We start from the raw sequence: 10,862 nt of genomic DNA on the forward strand, positions 1-10,862 counted from the left end.
GACATGGACATTATCGCAAGAACATTTGAAACGGTGGCAGAACTATACACCCGCCTGAAACACGAAGCAGCAAAGGTCGGACTAGTGGTGAGTGCGTCAAAAACAAAGTACATGCTAGTAGGCGAAACCGAACACGACAGGATTCGTCTAGGAAGTAATGTCACGATAGACGGGGATACTTTCGAGGTAGTGGAGGAATTCGTTTACCTTGGATCCTTACTGACGGCTGACAACAATACGACGGTGGAAGTCGTGCCTACTACGGGCTCCAAAAGAAACTACGGTCAAAAAAGATTCACCCCCGCACCAAATGTACCATGTACAGAACGCTAATAAGACCGGTGGTCCGCTATGGACACGAGACATGGACTATGCTCGAGGAGGACCTGCAAGCACTCGGAGTTTTCGAGCGACGTGTGCTAAGGACGATCTTCGGCGGTGTGCAGGAGCACGGTGAGTGGCGGCGAAGAATGAACCACGGCGAACCCAACATCCAGAAGGCGGCCAAAGCCGGAAGGATGCGGTGGGCAGGGCATGTTGTAAGAATGCCGGACAACAACCCTGCAAAGTTGGTGTTCGCTACTGATCCGGTTGGCACAAGAAGGCGTGGAGCGCAGAAAGCGCGATGGGCGGACCAGGTAGAGCGTGATCTAGCGAGCATTGGGCATGACCGAGGATGGAGAGCGGCAGCCGTAAACCGAGTATTGTGGCGTACTATTGTTGATTATGTCTTATCTTAAATGTGATGTTGTACAAATAAATGTATGCATGACCGGCAGTGGTATTATGGAAGAAAACTGCTTTTTATAAGCATTACATTGAAGCTGGTTTAGCTCTATTGCAGCTCCAGTGACTCATTTTAGAATGGCTGGTAATTCATGACCACTCCGAGGTAACTTTTACCTACAATAAGCCCCGCATGTTCACTTTACACTTATCAAATGGATAATGGTATCATAACACACTTCCAGATTCAAAAATAATCATTTCCTAATCTAGCACGTAGGGGAAATGGATGTAATGTCGGCCTAAATGCCTCTAATTTGGGCCCATACATAAATTCTGCAATGGTCTAAATTTTCAATAGCGACCAAAAATATCCATCAGTACCGTCCCAATGACGCGTTCATCTAGATAAAATTGTTAAATAGCACATTTTTAGCGATGGGCTCAATCTTTAATCCATACGCCAACATTAGAGCCCATTTCCCCTGTATAGTTTTGTAATTTGTTCAACTGCATTTAATCGATTTCAATGGCAAGTTCTTACCAATTTCGTTTCGAATTCCGCTTGATTTATCTGGTGTCAGCCCTTACTTCCATTTCCATATTGTTTCTTTTATCGTTTCTCTTCTCTGTTGTTCCGCTTGTATTCCCTTGTTATCATCTCGTTTTCATTATTCTCTGCTTCGTTGCTAGTCTAGTGAAAGTCACCCATGTTATTCCTGATGTGTTCCACGATATTTCTACCTCCATTATCTTTGCATGATGATCTTTAGTTCCTGATTGCGTCTTATAAAACCGTGTAAGAAGCTGGATTGCTCTCTATTGTCAATAATTCAAATTTGTGCTGAAAATCGCTATCTGTCAATAAATCATAGCACGAAAACGTCTCTTCAAATCAAAGTTGGTTTAATAAAGTCTGAAACGTGCAAAAATTGATCAACTTCAAATTAGTGTATTTCTGTTAAAAATGCATAACAAAACCTGAAATGCTGCATTTGGAAGTTGAGTGTATATACAATGGTTGCTATGATGTGTTTTCACAGTTTGCTGTCCAGTTTTCAAAACTGACGTCCAAGCAAGAGGAACAGCGTGTCAAAATTTTGCTCGCGCAGCAAGAGAATCCAACGTTCTCACACGCCAAGTTGGCAAAATTGCTTGAATGTGGCCAAATCGACCGTGACAAACATTTTAAAAGTGTTTGGGGAGCGTCTGTCAACCGCCAGGAAGCCTGGAAGCGGCGGCAATCGTAATACGGACGTGTCAGCGTCGACGAAGAAGGTGGCGGTGAAATATAAGCGGAATCCTAGCCGGGACATCGCTGGCAAGCTCAATGTCTCCCATACTACTGTGCAGCGGGCCAAGAAACGAGCCGGGTTGTCGACGTTTAAGAAGGTGAAGGTGACGAACCGAGATTACAAACAAAACACGTCGGCAAAGCAGCGGTCCCGAAACCTGTATACCAATCTGCTCACAAAGTTCGACTGTGTCTTCTTGGGCGACGAAACTTATGTGAAGGCGAATTTCAAGCAGCTTTTGGGACAGGAGTTTTATACCGCATCAGGAAAAAGGAAACTGGCTGAAATTTTCAAAACCATCAAACTACCGAAGTTCCCGAAAAAAATATCTCGTCTGGCAGGCCATATGCACGTGTGGTCTAAAAAGCAGCATTTTCATTACTATGGGAACCATCAATCAAGAGATCTACGTCCAGGATTGCCTGGAAAAGCGGCTGCTACCATTCCTAAAACAACATAATAGACCCGTGCTGTTCTGGCCGGACTGCCACTATGAGAAAAGGGCAATCGAGTGGTACGATGCGAACAACGTGGTTGTGGTACCCAAAGATCACAACCCTCCCAACAGCCCAGAACTCCGCCCTATCGAACGGTATTGGGCCTTGGTCAAACGGAATCTCAAAAAAACTAATAAATCCATGGAAAACGAGCAGCAGTTTAAATCTAACTGGCGTTCGGCGCCGAATAAGGTCGATGAGACCACTGTGCAAAGTTTAATGGAAGGGATTAAGCGGAAGGCACGGCAGTTCGGATTTGGAAAACCAAAAGAATAAACGAACATTTTTTTTCCTTTAAATTTATGAATTCGACAGTGAGCATGCATATGGGCTTATACCTGATGATCGATTTTATCTTTACATTGCTACAGCTAAGCGAAACAATTTTCTGGAATTTGTTCAATGTAGTGCTGTAACAGATTGTATTGGCTATCAAATGCACCAACAAACGCACGGAGAATCGTTAATCCAAGCGAGTTATTACCCAAAGAGAAAATCGACGAAGAGAATCGATCATCGCGTTTACGCCCTTATGCATGCTCACTGTCGAATTGAACTACCAAAAGAAAATGAATTTTGACTGAAAGAAACGATTTTTTTGTCGACCAATTTTTGTGCGTTCCAGTCCATTTAAAAAAAAATAAGGTGTTTGTCTAATAGCAGATAAACTTTGAATTCAATTCCATAGCGAGCAATTATGGAAAGTTTCATGTAAATCCGAGGGGGGGTGAGTTTGAAATTCGTTTATTTTTCTTCTAAGCATCCTCTATGGATAATTTTTAAGAATTTTCATGTACTGCATTAGTTCAGTTCACTCACGAAAGACCCCACTTAACTGTGACTTTACAGAATATTCACACATTAAAGAGCTGCCACCATAAACTGGTTAAGACACACTGCTCTTGATTGCCTCTTGTCGCCTACTACGATTCGATTCCTCATTCCAAAATTTCTAAGCACTGAAAACGCATGGCTTCCTGTTCATTGTGCGCCATCCACTTTTTCCGTTACATTCAACAATATTCCGACCAGACAACAGCATAATGCATTAGCCCTGATTGATAATCAGTGCTAGTTCTTCTCCCCCTTCAACGGTAACGGTTCCCTTTGTTACACAGTATTGCGATCGGATACTATTTGAATTCCGTCCTACTTCGACGATGACAATGCTTGAGAAATCGAATCCATCCGCTAACAAAAGTCTGAATAGGGCACACAAAAAGCACACTCTCCATCTCGATTGGAAAAGTGTATACCAACCGTCATCATCGTCGGAGTCGTCGTCGTCGTCGTCTACTAGTTCCAATCATCGTTGAAGGAAACCTCTTCGAAATGACAACAAGCCTTCCTCCTTGGCTCCCAACTTCTTGTAGGTTCCCTCACTTTGCCACTCTGATGATGGGTCGCATCAGATTTCGCACAATACACACAGTATCGTCTCGCTCAATAACCAGACAACTTTTTTTTCTTTGCTCGCTTCTTGGAATGAACCCGATTGTACGGGTCGGGTACCTACAAGCTGCTGAAAGGAAGCGAAACACAACAATCAATAGAGAGAAATGTCATTGTCACGCCAAACGAACAGACGGACGGACGGACGGCGATCGCATGGATGGAAGAAGGGGGAGGACGAGAAAAATGCAGAACCGAAACGATTGGAAGATGTTTGTATTTCCATTCAAATTGAAATTTCTGCTCCCACCTACACACTGGGCTGGGAAAATTCACAATCGATTCCCCATGGTAACACAACAGACATCCTAGATGGCGGTGAGTACAGCTTCTGAAGGGTTCACGATCACAATAAGCACACCTTCTGCGATCGGTTCAAGTGTAAACAATGATTTAAACACTGAACGAGAAACGAAGCAATCTGTGATTGGTTTCCGGTGCCCTCTGGGTAATTAAAATTCACGATTTATGACTACATACTAGATTTCTACGGGAAAGAGGCCTATCATGATAACGCAACATATTATTGACGAAGGACTTTGTGGACTTTGAAGTGATTTATGACGCGTGTCCTTCAGCTATTTAATTACATTCTCCAAACTCTTTCCGTTCGCGTAGAAAGTGATTTAATTCTTATTAGTCTTCCGAAGAAGCTTACTTTTGGCCCCAGAAAAGGTGAGCCTTAAAAGTTAGAGATGTTCCAACATGCTAAGCCGTGTGTACCAGATTAGTATAAATATTGGTAAATGTTTAACCCAAATAGAGGTAAAATTTAAAGTTTAAAATTTACCTATATTTGGGATTTTACGGTTTACGCCAAATCTGGATAAACTAAATCTATAAATAGCTTATTTGATCTTAGCGTGAACGGAAAGAAGGTACTGCAGGATGTCGAAAATCTCCGGTAGCTATGCTTTTTTATAGAGATTGTAAATTTGCACTTCAAATCGACAAGCTTTATTATGAGTGGAAAAAGCTTCGATTGAAATAACTTGCCAAGTTGCAGTTTGATGAACATAAGTAAATTGATTAAAACTCTCGCTAAAGAGACTCATTTACCCTCAAACTCAAGCTCACTGGGTGCCACTACTCAAAGAAATTAATTTAAAAATTCCTCACTTTCGCAGCTGTAAAAGTTCTTGGAATCCATTGTGCGTAAGAGCAGCAAAATTGAGACCTTTTTCCTCTCGCTTTTGGTCTGAAATTAAAATGGGATCATCGTCAGTGGCAACCAGTCACGTGAGAAACAATTCGGTCCCTTTTGTCTCTGATAAAAGCGCATAGTAGGCTGCCGATGGAAATCAAGAGGGCGTGAAACGAGAATACCAACAAAAAAAAAAACGGCGACTGTGAAACCCCCAATTTTGACTCCTCCAATCAGAATGAAAGCCAAAAAAAGTGAGGAGCTTTTTGTGCCATTCTCATTTCATGGAGGGAAACATGATTCTCAAGGGTAATCTCGCCAACGATGCCAATTAAAGAAAGTGCGCCGAATCAAATTAAATAAGATTGAATCACAGTTATTTTCCTCGGAATTTTTCGACGAAAAGTTGACATTAATTTATCGAAAATCGAATCAACATCCTGCATTAACACTCCATTTGCCATTAAACGACGTAAATGATTTCCGATTCAATCAATTTGACCGAATCGTTACAACCATCCTCCCGAATCAAGGCAACAAGCAGAGCAAACAAAATTTATCACTATTCCGGACATGGCTTACTGCTGCGGCAATCGAACGACCCGCGTGACTTGATCGCATCGCAGTAGGCAGGCATCTGCTTGCTAGTGCAGCACGTGGCGTGTGTGTCAATTGATACTTGATACATTTCCGGTGGCCCCTGGATGGTGCTCAAGCGGCCAAATAATTGCGGTTCTGGGTGCGAAAATCGGATGGCACTTTATTATCCAAACTGCCGCACTAAATCAGGATTTTGGGTCCCGGGAAAGTGTTAGAGGCCTACCTCCATCGCCATACGTACCCAGAAATGAACCGTCACAAAGCGACATAGAATATCAAAAACAGTGCAAAAATATTCGGCCTCGACGAGATTTATGAGTACATGTTTACTTTCATTTCCGGCAGATGGAAAAGGCATGGCTTGCTTGGTGTTGTTGTAGTTGTGCCGATGAAATTTATTTCCATGGAACGTCATTAAATTTACTGAATAATGAAGATTTGTTGCTTGGATAGAACCACTGTACGGCTGATAAATTTTTCGGGAATCGCGATCCAACCAAACATACACAATACCGAACGTGTCACAGTGAACGAAAATCGGAATCAATTTATTCCCGTTCATTTAACGACGGTCAGTCCATTTCTAGTGTGAAGGAGAGTCAAAAGTTAGAACCGAAATGAAGTTGGACCCACTACAGTTTGCGCTCGTCTGCAATGGCCACTATAGAATAGAGCAGCGTAAAGTGGACCAACAAAAACTATAAACACTGCAATAATTCTCCCGGTCGAGGCCAATAAATTTGGAAAACATATTACGGCGGGAATTTGTTTCCTTTTTCGGACGGTTGCTTTTTTCCCTACACTGCAACATGTCTGCTAGACTGACCACCAGACGTCTAGTATGTAGTAGTAGGCGGGAGGCAAAAAGTGTTACCCGCTGCACATTGTTGAGTCACGCGGGTGCCGCTTCCTTTACGAACCTACACAACACTAGAGTTCAAGACGAAACGCCACTTCGGGCAAAAAGTGATTTTCCGTTGCAGTGGATTTTTTTTTTTTCGTTCGTGGGAAATGGTCGACCAGCATAGTTTGACCATTTGTAAAAGCTAGGTAGTTTATTGGACCACAATTAAGTGCAATCGGATTAACAACCGAAAATGTGTACCGTAGACAATTTGATTTAACCTGTGGGGTGCGTGGTGCATTTTATTTTGAATATTTTTCTTTCGTGTTTGAATCCGGGAAACTTTGCACTTAATGCAGCTCAATTTTGTGCGGTTTTCACAAAACAATGTGATTTATTTTTGCACGATATACTGTCTAATGGCAAAAGGCTGAAAGGACAAACGATCGAAGGTCCAAAAGTTCGAATGGACAAATAATAAAATGTACTAAAGGTTTCACTGAGGCAAAATGATTTCTTATTGTCACAAAGATTTCTAATGGAGTGTGTCTCAAGTGTCTAATAGAAACATCTTGGAGCCGAGTAACAATGAACAGTTTCATAACGAAAATTATTTATTTATTTATACCTGTATGAAGCGTAGTATAAATAACTGCATGTGTTCTCAAAGCTCGTAGTACAATGAGAGATGATCAGAAAAAAAAATAATTGTTTACATTGATTTTTAAAGTATACGTATGAGGTAGCTTGTTTTCAATTCAATTGCGCAGATTTATTTTTGATGAAAAGAGCATCTGTAAATCTCTGTACGACACCTGGCGAGTGTTAAATTTCTTAAGCGATATGACTTCAAACATGAAAAGAAACTACCCAGGACCAGTGCTGATAAAAATCATTCCTTCTACACTCAACATAGCTGAAAATGGAGACAACCTTAACAGATAGACCAACTACCTGCATGCATTTGAATTTTGACATAACAACATTCTCTTGATCAAGGCAACCACTGAGTATCGAAGTGAACATTTGTTTGTCTTCATTCGGGGCTGGATTTTCATTATCGCCTCCGTTGTTGTCAATATTAATATTCGTCTTCATCTTGGTGGGAATGATTTTGGGGATGAACTGATGATAAAATCCGGTTTTAGGCTCTGAAGTCGACAATATTCAAAATAATCATTTTGCCCAAAATGAATTTGATTATTTTGCTCTTAAGGATCATTTCTGATTTTAACAATTTTGGGTTGGATAAACAAGCACTGGAGAATATCAACAAACGTGTACTCGTTGATGTATAATGAATTCATTCTGCTCGTACGTAACAGCGAAGATTTTCAAAACAAACGCAATTCATCTACACTGGATTGAAGCGATACTCCTTGCGTGTGATGGTAAATGATAAAAACAGACACTGCTCAGTATCTTCATTCAGAATTTTGTACGTTTGGATACATACTGTCAGCTTCGCGTAATTTTCATAAGTGCAACCCAAAATCCCTTATGATTGATGCCAATATGTTCAAAGCGAGGAATATTGTAAACATATCTTGTAACAGCATTAAACGCTCGTTGTAATTTTCGAGTATTATTGTAGGAAGTAGATGTATATAGAACATCAGCATAGTTGAATAGCGGAATTAGAAGGCTTTGAGCTAATTTCAATCGAATATGTTTAGGAGTACAGTCTCTCAACAGCACTAATGAATGCAGACCAAAAATACCTTTTTTGACACACTGTTTATTTGTGCAGTCCAGTTCAAATGTGAGTATGTATTGCGCACTTCACACTCAATTGGACTGCACAGTTACAAAGTGCAACCTACAAAAGTGTGATCTGTCAAAATCTGACACATTCATGACAGATCAAACTGTCACCACTTTGTTTTGCCAAACCTAACCGATCGTCGATTCGCTTTTCCTAATGTGTATTCTGTGTTTCCGGTGTTTCCACTCAGAACTGAAAATTAAATATTTAATAGTAAATAATTTACATTTGTAATGTCTAACGGCAACACTATCCTACGAAATGAGCAACAAAAAAGAGCTTCTACGAACACAAAGTTTCACTGCCTTTATGGCTATTATTTTCTTGGTCTTACAAGGGCAAAGCTTGCGATCAATTACCGGAACAGCAAATCTACAATCAGCAACTGGATTTCCTCATATGAAAAAAACGGTTTTGTGGCCACCAAGCAGCGGCAGCAGATAAACCGTAAGTTTTCCGCAGAACAAAGGCGATGGATAGTGGAACTTTACCACAAGAACCCGGTTTCTTTATTTGGATGAATGCCGAGACCTGTTCCAACGCCAGTTCAGCAAGAAAATAAGTGGAGCAACGGTTTGTAGAATCCTGCATGTCGAAGGTTTGACCTGGAGGGCACTGCAGCGCAGGGCAATGCAGATAAAAGAACGTGAAATTCTACGATTCTGTTCTGAAATGAATGCTTTCGATTGGGATATCTATAATCTTGTGTTTCTTGATGAGGTGTCATTGGATAACAAGGGTGTATTACGAAATCGGGGCTACGGAGCAAAAGGGAAACGATTGATGAGAGCATCAGTTTTGTGTTTTATGGGACTTCACGGTGTGCTTACCAGTTTTGAAACCGAGGGCACTTTTACTCGAAAGATATTTTTTTAATGTTGTCGGGAGTTTGCACTGTATTCCGTATGGATAATGGATGGAGCTCGCATTTATTGTTACGCAAATATTATATTATATTTGCGCTCTATTGGTATTATCCCTGTATTTTTGACCCCTTATTGTCCATTTTTTAATCCAGTAGAGTTGATTTTCGGAACAGCAAAATCACGTATCAAAAAAAAATATTCAGAAAACTCTAACGCCAACATGTCTCATATTGCATTAGAAACTTTCATGGGGCTACAAAATTATAACTGTACGAAAATATTTAAACATTGTGGCTATTCCTCTGGTGGAACATTTGATTCCTCGTCAAACTGGTGATTCAGTTATCAAATAATAGTTAAAAGCAGAAAAAACAACGTTTGTTCATTGGAAATAAATCAGACATCAACTTTTACAAATGGTCTACGTCATTCATGTCAGTTGCATTCTCTGCTAGAGAACGACTAACCTCACCCTCCTGTGGCTTGATGAAATCTTGCATTGCTGTAACAATGCTAGTATTGGTGGAACATCTGGCTCGCATTGACCCAATCCGGTGCTTAATACGTTGTCCCAAAGTACGAAGTTCATCAACCTCATCTTCCAATGTCGATAGGTCCGTCGAAAATGCCTCATTTATAATTGTAGCAACCGAAAGTCCATTGCGCGTACTTTCTAATTGCACGGCTTCTTAGATGGGGACCGACCGAAAGAACTTGATAATTGAATTCGGGGGCAATTCATTCATCCGACGTTCACGTTCATGTGCAGGAGCAGAATGTATGTAGTTCGCCCAGATTTTCCAAGTCCATTAAAGTGTGTACCATGTATGTCTCGCAGCTGACTGGCCAACACTGTTAGCGATTGATTGTTAGGAGCTCCCGCTCGATCACTGTTCTGGTACCGAATCAGCTGCCTATCGACTAATTCCCATAACTGCTTACATGAGACTGCCGTTGAGTAGATGTGCACATGTACACGAATTTCTTTGGAGCGCCAGCTGATCAACAGTTTGCTATCCACCTTGTCAACATTAGTGCGTCTACGATTTGCTTGGTTCTGCAGGTGCACAAACTTTCCCAAGTCTCCAAAAGTTGGTTCGTTATTTGCTCACGTACACTCACGTAGGAACTTGAAGCCCATTTTCTTCTTCAAAAATAACTTCTTGGCGAATCACAGGTTTTATGACTCTCCACAATCCTTGCAAAACTTCTTGAACGTTATCACCGTACAATATCTCTGACGCAAACTGACCTCCTGTTCGTTCACGGGATCATTTCCATTCATACTTGAGTCATCTGTTCCCAAAGGTCCACAAGGATCGTACAAAGGATCGTTTTCATCGTCAAGGGCTTCGATGGAAAAGTGATCGGAGTCCATATCTTGGTCGTAATCAATGCCAGCTCGTGAATTCCTCAAATCAACATCTGACCCAGACCCTTCTACTTCATCGTCGTCCATGGCGCTGTTCCTAAAAGCAAAAAAAAATCGAAACTCAAACCTTGGTTTAAAATACTGTACTTGATATTAATTTACCTGTGATTTATTGCTCCAAGTTATACGGCAGCCGCCAACCTCGTACTTATTACTTATAAGAAGAATTTAAATAAGAAACGTAATGGGAACGGTAAAAATTGCAAACCGGAAGCTTTCGTTCTCGCGTTTGTTTATTTAT

The 10,862-nt window shown here is 41.1% G+C and overlaps 2 pseudogenes; one reads left to right on the plus strand and one right to left on the minus strand.

Annotated features, from left to right (window-relative positions):
* Positions 1 to 8,556: 8,556 nt before the first annotated feature.
* Positions 8,557 to 9,526, plus strand: LOC135699561 (uncharacterized; annotated as a pseudogene).
* A 293-nt stretch (positions 9,527 to 9,819) lies between these two features.
* LOC135699562 (uncharacterized) lies at positions 9,820 to 10,648 on the minus strand (annotated as a pseudogene).
* Positions 10,649 to 10,862: the final 214 nt, after the last annotated feature.

This window comes from Ochlerotatus camptorhynchus, unplaced genomic scaffold (genome assembly GCF_037179485.1).
Source record: "Ochlerotatus camptorhynchus isolate MF236.1 unplaced genomic scaffold, CSIRO-AGI_Acam_v1.1 ptg000112l, whole genome shotgun sequence".
NCBI classification, from domain to species: Eukaryota; Metazoa; Arthropoda; class Insecta; order Diptera; family Culicidae; genus Ochlerotatus; species Ochlerotatus camptorhynchus.